Source organism: Perca flavescens, chromosome 10 (assembly GCF_004354835.1).
Source record: "Perca flavescens isolate YP-PL-M2 chromosome 10, PFLA_1.0, whole genome shotgun sequence".
Lineage (NCBI taxonomy): Eukaryota > Metazoa > Chordata > Actinopteri > Perciformes > Percidae > Perca > Perca flavescens.
In genome coordinates, this window is record NC_041340.1 from 964,583 (window position 1) to 971,654 (window position 7,072).

A 7,072-nucleotide genomic window follows, 5' to 3' on the forward strand; every position below is an offset into this window, starting at 1 on the left:
TTTACCTATGCTAAAATATTCAATGACTGAGGAAGCCTAGTGACGAGTCCATAGCAACCAGTGTTGAATTACCCAGTGTGCTTTGCTGAATGGTCTCAATGTTTAATTGTTTTATTTCATGTGAATACTAGTTTACTAGATGAGTAACTTAGTATTTGAAGTAACGCAGGAAGTGTGCATTTAGTTTCCATGCTTATTGTGTTTCCACAACAATGTTAGTGAGTAAATCTACTGAAATGGCCCCCACACCATAACAGAGGTGTGGGATGTGTCAGATGAGAATGCAGCCGTTTAACCACGTATATCATTGCTGTAAGAAAAAAAAAATGGAAATCTGTATAGCTTTGCTAATCTCAAATCAGTACAATAACTAGTTGGGGAGAGTCATCCTTTTTCTTACAATCATGTTGGAGGGTTATCCAAAATGTATTGCTGGTGAAGGGAAGGTCAGGTATATTTTGACTAAAGGTCCCAAAACTTCTCCGCTGGCCCCTTAAATAAATAACGAACAGTCCCTAATGAATGTGGTGTTTCTATTGCTTTCACCTCCATTACTATCTGAAAAACAGTAAGAACGCAGTTTTTCTAATGTAAAGATATAGTGTTTTTCATATTTTTCTTATAGCTGTGTATATATCCTCAGACATCTTACCTGGACATGTTGGTATCTTTGCTCTTTTACCTGTTGCTCTCAAACAGTACAGTGTAGAATTGTTTCATTCTTATTTGGTGTTTGTATATAAAAAAAGTCTTTCTGAGCTTTCTCTATATAAATACCATATATGTTCACTAACTAGACTAAAACAAGACACCTGCTTAGGCTTTCAGCTAAAATTGCAATCAGCAGTGTTTGATAGGCACCAGACTGGAATCTATTCTGTTTTGAATGTGTGGTTAACAATTTATACTATAGTGTGTTAGCATCTGAACAAAGTGCTGTAAATCTACAGTGTTGTGCACGTTGTGGTTAAAGTCATGGGATAAGTGTGTAGAGTTTAGAAAACTGTGTTAGAGCAATGAACACACAAACTAGAGTTGTCTGCTGTGCAGACTGGAGTTAGAGTTTTGCACATGTAGCTCCAGTTGTGTCGTTTAGCAATCGAAAAAAAATGTAATAACATTTCAGACCGCCAATTCCATACAAAGACCAGGCAAAGCCCATGTTACAGGGATGACTTTAACGAGCTAAGTTAGCATCGCTGTTCAAGCTGTACAAGAACGTTAACGCTAGCACGCATCAAAAAGTAGCAAACTGTCACTGCCGCTATAACAACATAAAGCAAATTGTAAATGCACTGCAACAATGATGCTGAAGACATAAATGTAATTTATTTGACGACAAAGTCCTAATAATATCAACTTACCTGGAGGAACGTCAAGTAGAATCTGCCAACCGTCTCTGAAACATTTGACAAGGCTTCTTCATAGTCTTCATGGAGTTTAACAGCGGTGGCATCCATAAGTGTTGCATTACCTCCATCTACTGGAGAGCTCTGGGATCATTACCACCATCTACTGGAGAGAGCTGGGATCATTACCTCCATCTACTGGAGAGCTCTGGGATCATTACCTCCATCTACTGGAGAGCTCTGGGATCATTACCTCCATCTACTGGAGAGCTCTGGGATCATTACCTCCATCTACTGGAGAGAGCTGGGATCATTACCTCCATCTACTGGAGAGCTCTGGGATCATTACCTCCATCTACTGGAGAGCTCTGGGATCATTACCTCCATCTACTGGAGAGAGCTGGGATCATTACCTCCATCTACTGGAGAGCTCTGGGATCATTACCTCCATCTACTGGAGAGCTCTGGGATCATTACCTCCATCTACTGGAGAGAGCTGGGATCATTACCTCCATCTACTGGAGAGCTCTGGGATCATTACCACCATCTACTGGAGAGAGCTGGGATCATTACCTCCATCTACTGGAGAGAGCTGGGATCATTACCTCCATCTACTGGAGAGAGCTGGGATCATTACCACCATCTACTGGAGAGAGCTGGGATCATTACCTCCATCTACTGGAGAGCTCTGGGATCATTACCTCCATCTACTGGAGAGAGCTGGGATCATTACCTCCATCTACTGGAGAGCTCTGGGATCATTACCTCCATCTACTGGAGAGCTCTGGGATCATTACCTCCATCTACTGGAGAGAGCTGGGATCATTACCTCCATCTACTGGAGAGCTCTGGGATCATTACCACCATCTACTGGAGAGAGCTGGGATCATTACCTCCATCTACTGGAGAGAGCTGGGATCATTACCTCCATCTACTGGAGAGAGCTGGGATCATTACCACCATCTACTGGAGAGAGCTGGGATCATTACCTCCATCTACTGGAGAGCTCTTGTGGGGATGTACCCAAAAAGTGAAAGTGAAGAACATTTATGGGTACAAGTCGGGAACCGGCCTACTTTACATATTTCAAGGGTGCTGAATCCAAAAAAACTGGTACCCAAGCAAAATTGTGAGTTTTTGACCTTCTAATTTGCATATCAAAATGGCCACCAAATTGCCTATCTTGCTCAGTCGTTGGACCATTTTCCCCTAGTTTTTTTGTAAGTAGGCAATCAAAGATGAGGAAATTAAGTTTCTAGATCGATAGTCAAGGGTCAGAGCAAGGATATAGTGGAGGCTCACTGCCTTTTTTATGTACATATGCAAAATACCAACTTTTAAGGTGAAATTAAGCATTATTTGTGTCATTTTTTAAGGCCAACATAAATATGACTCTCTCCTCTACAACGCTCTCAGATCCAAATATGGTCATTTCCTTTTTATCAGCAACCAATCGTGAAAGTAAAAGGGGGGATTTAACTCTAAATGCGCAATCTCATTGGCTGATGACAATTCCTGACAACGTGATTCGCTTAGAATGGTCACGTGACGCGCTCTGACATTTCCGCGGTAGTTCAGAATGTCAAAATAAACGTGTCGAAAACGGTCGAAAATCACCTCAGAGAAGACGAAAACAGTTGTTATTAGTAAGAAGACACAGGGGATTACACACTAAGACAGCAGATGATGAAATACCTTCCCATAGTACATCAATGTCTAAATAGGAGTTTTCAGACAGCGGAGGTCATCAGACTGACTCTCTCTCTCTCTCCCTCTCTCCAAGCAGTTTACAGAAATTCATAGCCTACATGTCATATATTAAATATGTAGGTGTCACATATATACTATTCTACTATAATTACTATAAAATACTAAACAAATCTGTAATATTGGGATCCTAAGTGGTTGTGAGTCCCTCAGGCTGTGGCAGGCAGATACATAGTTAGCTGTCAGTAGAGCTGCTGTTCCCTCTCCTAGGAGGCTATTTTTCCAAGGTGTAAATCTCGTAGTGAAGATAGTTTTTCCCAGTGGAGGAGGAAGTGCATCTCTGTCTGACCCAGCTGGTGGATGAAATTGTGGCTTCAGAGCACAGACTGTTAATGCAATAAAGGATGATGACATGGTTAGGATCTCAAAAGCCAATAGTGTCCATTCCACCAGTGGAAAGCAGAGCAGTAAAAGTGTAAGCACAGCCAGAATAGTGAAAATACATCAGCAGGATATGGAGGAGGGCCCTACATATGGCACTGGCATGGATATGTAGACTGTAAACTAACTTGGGGGAACTAGGCTGTGTAATGGTTGTTTTCTGTCACTTTGAAGTTTGTGATGTAATGGTCTTCAGTTGAAGGCCATGTTGATGTGTTGTTTTGGATGTTATGATCAGTGATGGATGAAGCAATAATGAGTTTTGGATGTTAAACAGTGTGATACATGGATTTTACTTGGACCTGAAGGGATATGTGTCTGTAATTCATGGCTTTCATGAGAAAATAGTGGAATTTTGCTATAAAAATCTTTAAAGCCCGTTTTCTCAAAATGACTTGTCTCTCATACTCCAAGAACGAAATCTCCACTTCAGTAGCACCTTTTATACACCAAACTTCCCAGTCTTGTACCTAGTTATATTATGAAGACAATTACAGAGGGATTTGTAAATATATTATTCCTAGCCTGATTTATAACATTGTATTCCAAAAAACATGGCGAAAATTGTTTTTTTAAGGCTATTGACAGTATATTTTGATTTACAGGATAACAAAAGTAGATATCCATAAATCCCTCTGTAATTGTTTCCCCATCTAATATGTGAACACAATGGAAAAAATAATTTTGAACGTGGCTTTATCCAATACTCAGATTTCGTTTTTAAAATATATGCAAATGAGCGCATATTTCATTAGATAATGCCTAATTTGCATATTTAAACAAAATTCTTTCTCATCTTAATGTAAGTAATCAACTGGCAGAGTTTCATGGTGATATCTGCTAGTTAAAAAAAATTCCCTATTCACCTATAGTGTCTCGCCTTAAAAATGACACATATAATGCTTAATTCCACCTTAGAAGTTGTACATTTGCATGTATATACATAAAAAAGGCAGTGAGCCTCCACTATATCCTTGCTCTGACCCTTGACTATCGATCTAGAAACTTAATTTCCTCATCTTTGATTGCCTACTTACAAAAAAACTAGGGGAAAATGGTCCAACGACTGAACAAGATAGGCAATTTGGCGGCCATTTTGATATGCAAATTAGAAGGTAAAAAACTAAAAATTTCGCTTGGGTACCATTTTTTTTGGACTCAGCACCCTTGAAATATGTTGAAATTGAAATCCGTCTAGACTATATTCACAGCAGATGATTCAGAAGGGTTAGAGATCTTCCATTTAGTCATGTCAGGAAACAGGCCAGACAGGCGAGTACAGAGACAAGAAACTAGACTAGGTACAATAATCGAAAGCTGGAGAATGAGCATACTCAGTAGTTTAAATTAAAATCTCACAACTGGTGGGCGATACCACTTTATTTTTAAATAATAAAACAGTAGTTTCTGACGTTTTATCTGACATTGATACATTTTCTGAAGTATCTGGCTTAAATATTAATTTGAATAAATGTGAAATTCTTGCCTTAAAAGATGTTTCAGATACACAAATTTGTAGCATCCCCATAAAAACAAACACAAAATATTTAGGAATTGTGATTACTAAAGATGATAAAATGCTAATGAAAGACAATTTGGATCCGGTAATAATGTGGAAAAAAATAAGTGTACCTCTAGGTTAGTTGTACTTGTTTTCTTTATTTTCTTTGTTTGTGAAGACTGTTGTTTCTTGTGCCAACATTATGACAATTTGAATGTATTTGACAAGTGAATCAGTTACCAAGGCAACCACACACTCTACTCTCAGCTGCAGTTTACTCGTCTGATCATCATTAATCTTAATATCTGTAATAATTCTGGAAGTTCTAGTTTGTATATATAATCATTATTAAGTACGTATTATTAGATATAATCAACTTATTTTATGAGCAGGCTGGAGCTGCTCCCCCCGCGACCCGACACCGGATAAGCGGACGAAGATGGATGGATGGATGGATGGATCAACTTATTTTATGAGCAGGCGTGTTTCTAGTGTTCATAATATCTCATAAAGAGCTGTAACTTGAGCTCTGTAGACATATTTTAATAAGGGAGATTAAAGTTCAAAGTCCATCTCTCCAGCTAGTTCACTTTGTCCCGTGTTGTGACGCAGATGTTTCTCCATGTTCAACTTTTTGGTAAGTGAGACTTTTCAGTGCAACTCTTAGCTGATCTCTGATCTCATGTTAGTTTTTTCAAACTGTTAAAGGCAGAAATTCAGGTGTTTGTGTGTGAAAAGCTGCAGTTTGTGTTGAGAAGAGCTCAGCTCTGTGCTAACAGTTAGACACCATGTCCTGCCAGTAGGAAAATAACTTGTGTAATAACTAATGAGCAGTAAAACTAATACCAATACTGATACCATCATGTAAAAACAGTTCAGCATTGAAAACACTACTTTGATAAAATTACACAAGAATTATCAGATAAATATACTTAAAGTACACAGGGCAGTAAAATGTCCCCTGTGGGTGTGATACTATAATCTGTATACTTACTGATGCCTTCAAGTGTAAGCTGCATTTTACTGTTTTAAAGATTAATTTCAGCTTCATATATAAGCTGAAATTATTCTTTTCATTATTGATCAATCTGCTGATTATTTTCTTGGTTAATAAATTAATTAATCTATCTGTTGAAAGACAGGAATGTGAGAAATGCCCATCACAAAGTGGTGTCTTCAGTCAAAACTTTAAAGCCCCAAATGATCTCTTCCTCTTATTTAAAAGAAGTAAAATCTGCAGATGGTCACCTTTAAACGTACAATATGTAACATTTCTGCTTTAAAATGTCTAAAAATTACCATACTTATGTTATATTTTTTTATGAGTTGTGTTCTTACACTATCCTAAATGTTTCCACCAAATGTCAAACCCAGAGAAATCTGTTATTTTATTTTCAGACACGGCACGTTTCCTTTAGTCGCCCGTCAGTGGCGTCATATAATCTTTCACCCTCCAGTTACTCTAACTTCCGTCAGAACACTGGCACCAAGATGATACGTTCAGGAGTCAAATAAATCATACAATGTCACAGAAAAAAAATACTTGTAACCGTAATACTGCTTTTTTTTTTGCCATACAGCATAATTTTGTGATTAATTACATCCCAATTTTTTATCACAGTAATTCAAAAGAGACCTTATCTATTTTAAAAGTTCAATATCAATACCAGCTTGACGTTACTACAATGTGCTAACATTGATGCTAAAGCTTTGTGGGTAAAATTGACGTTACAACATCGTTCAACACGCTAATAGTTATTTTTAGTATGACTGTTTCGACCACAGCTAACAGGACTGAGCTAACCCACGAATAACTTCACTAGTAACGTTAACGTTAGCTGTATAGATAGACGATTAATCTAATGCTAATTTAGCCAAAGTAGCACACCCCGGTCTGTCTGCCTCACTCCTCGGGCGCAGAGAGACTCAGTCGGGATGACAGCTGACAACAGCCCGGGACATAAAGCTAGCTAGTTACCGTTAGCCCCAGTCAGCTATCAGCCAGCTACTTCCATTACAGCAACCCCGGCCAGAACTTATCTCCAGTGCCTGGTGCTTACGACGCTAACGGCAG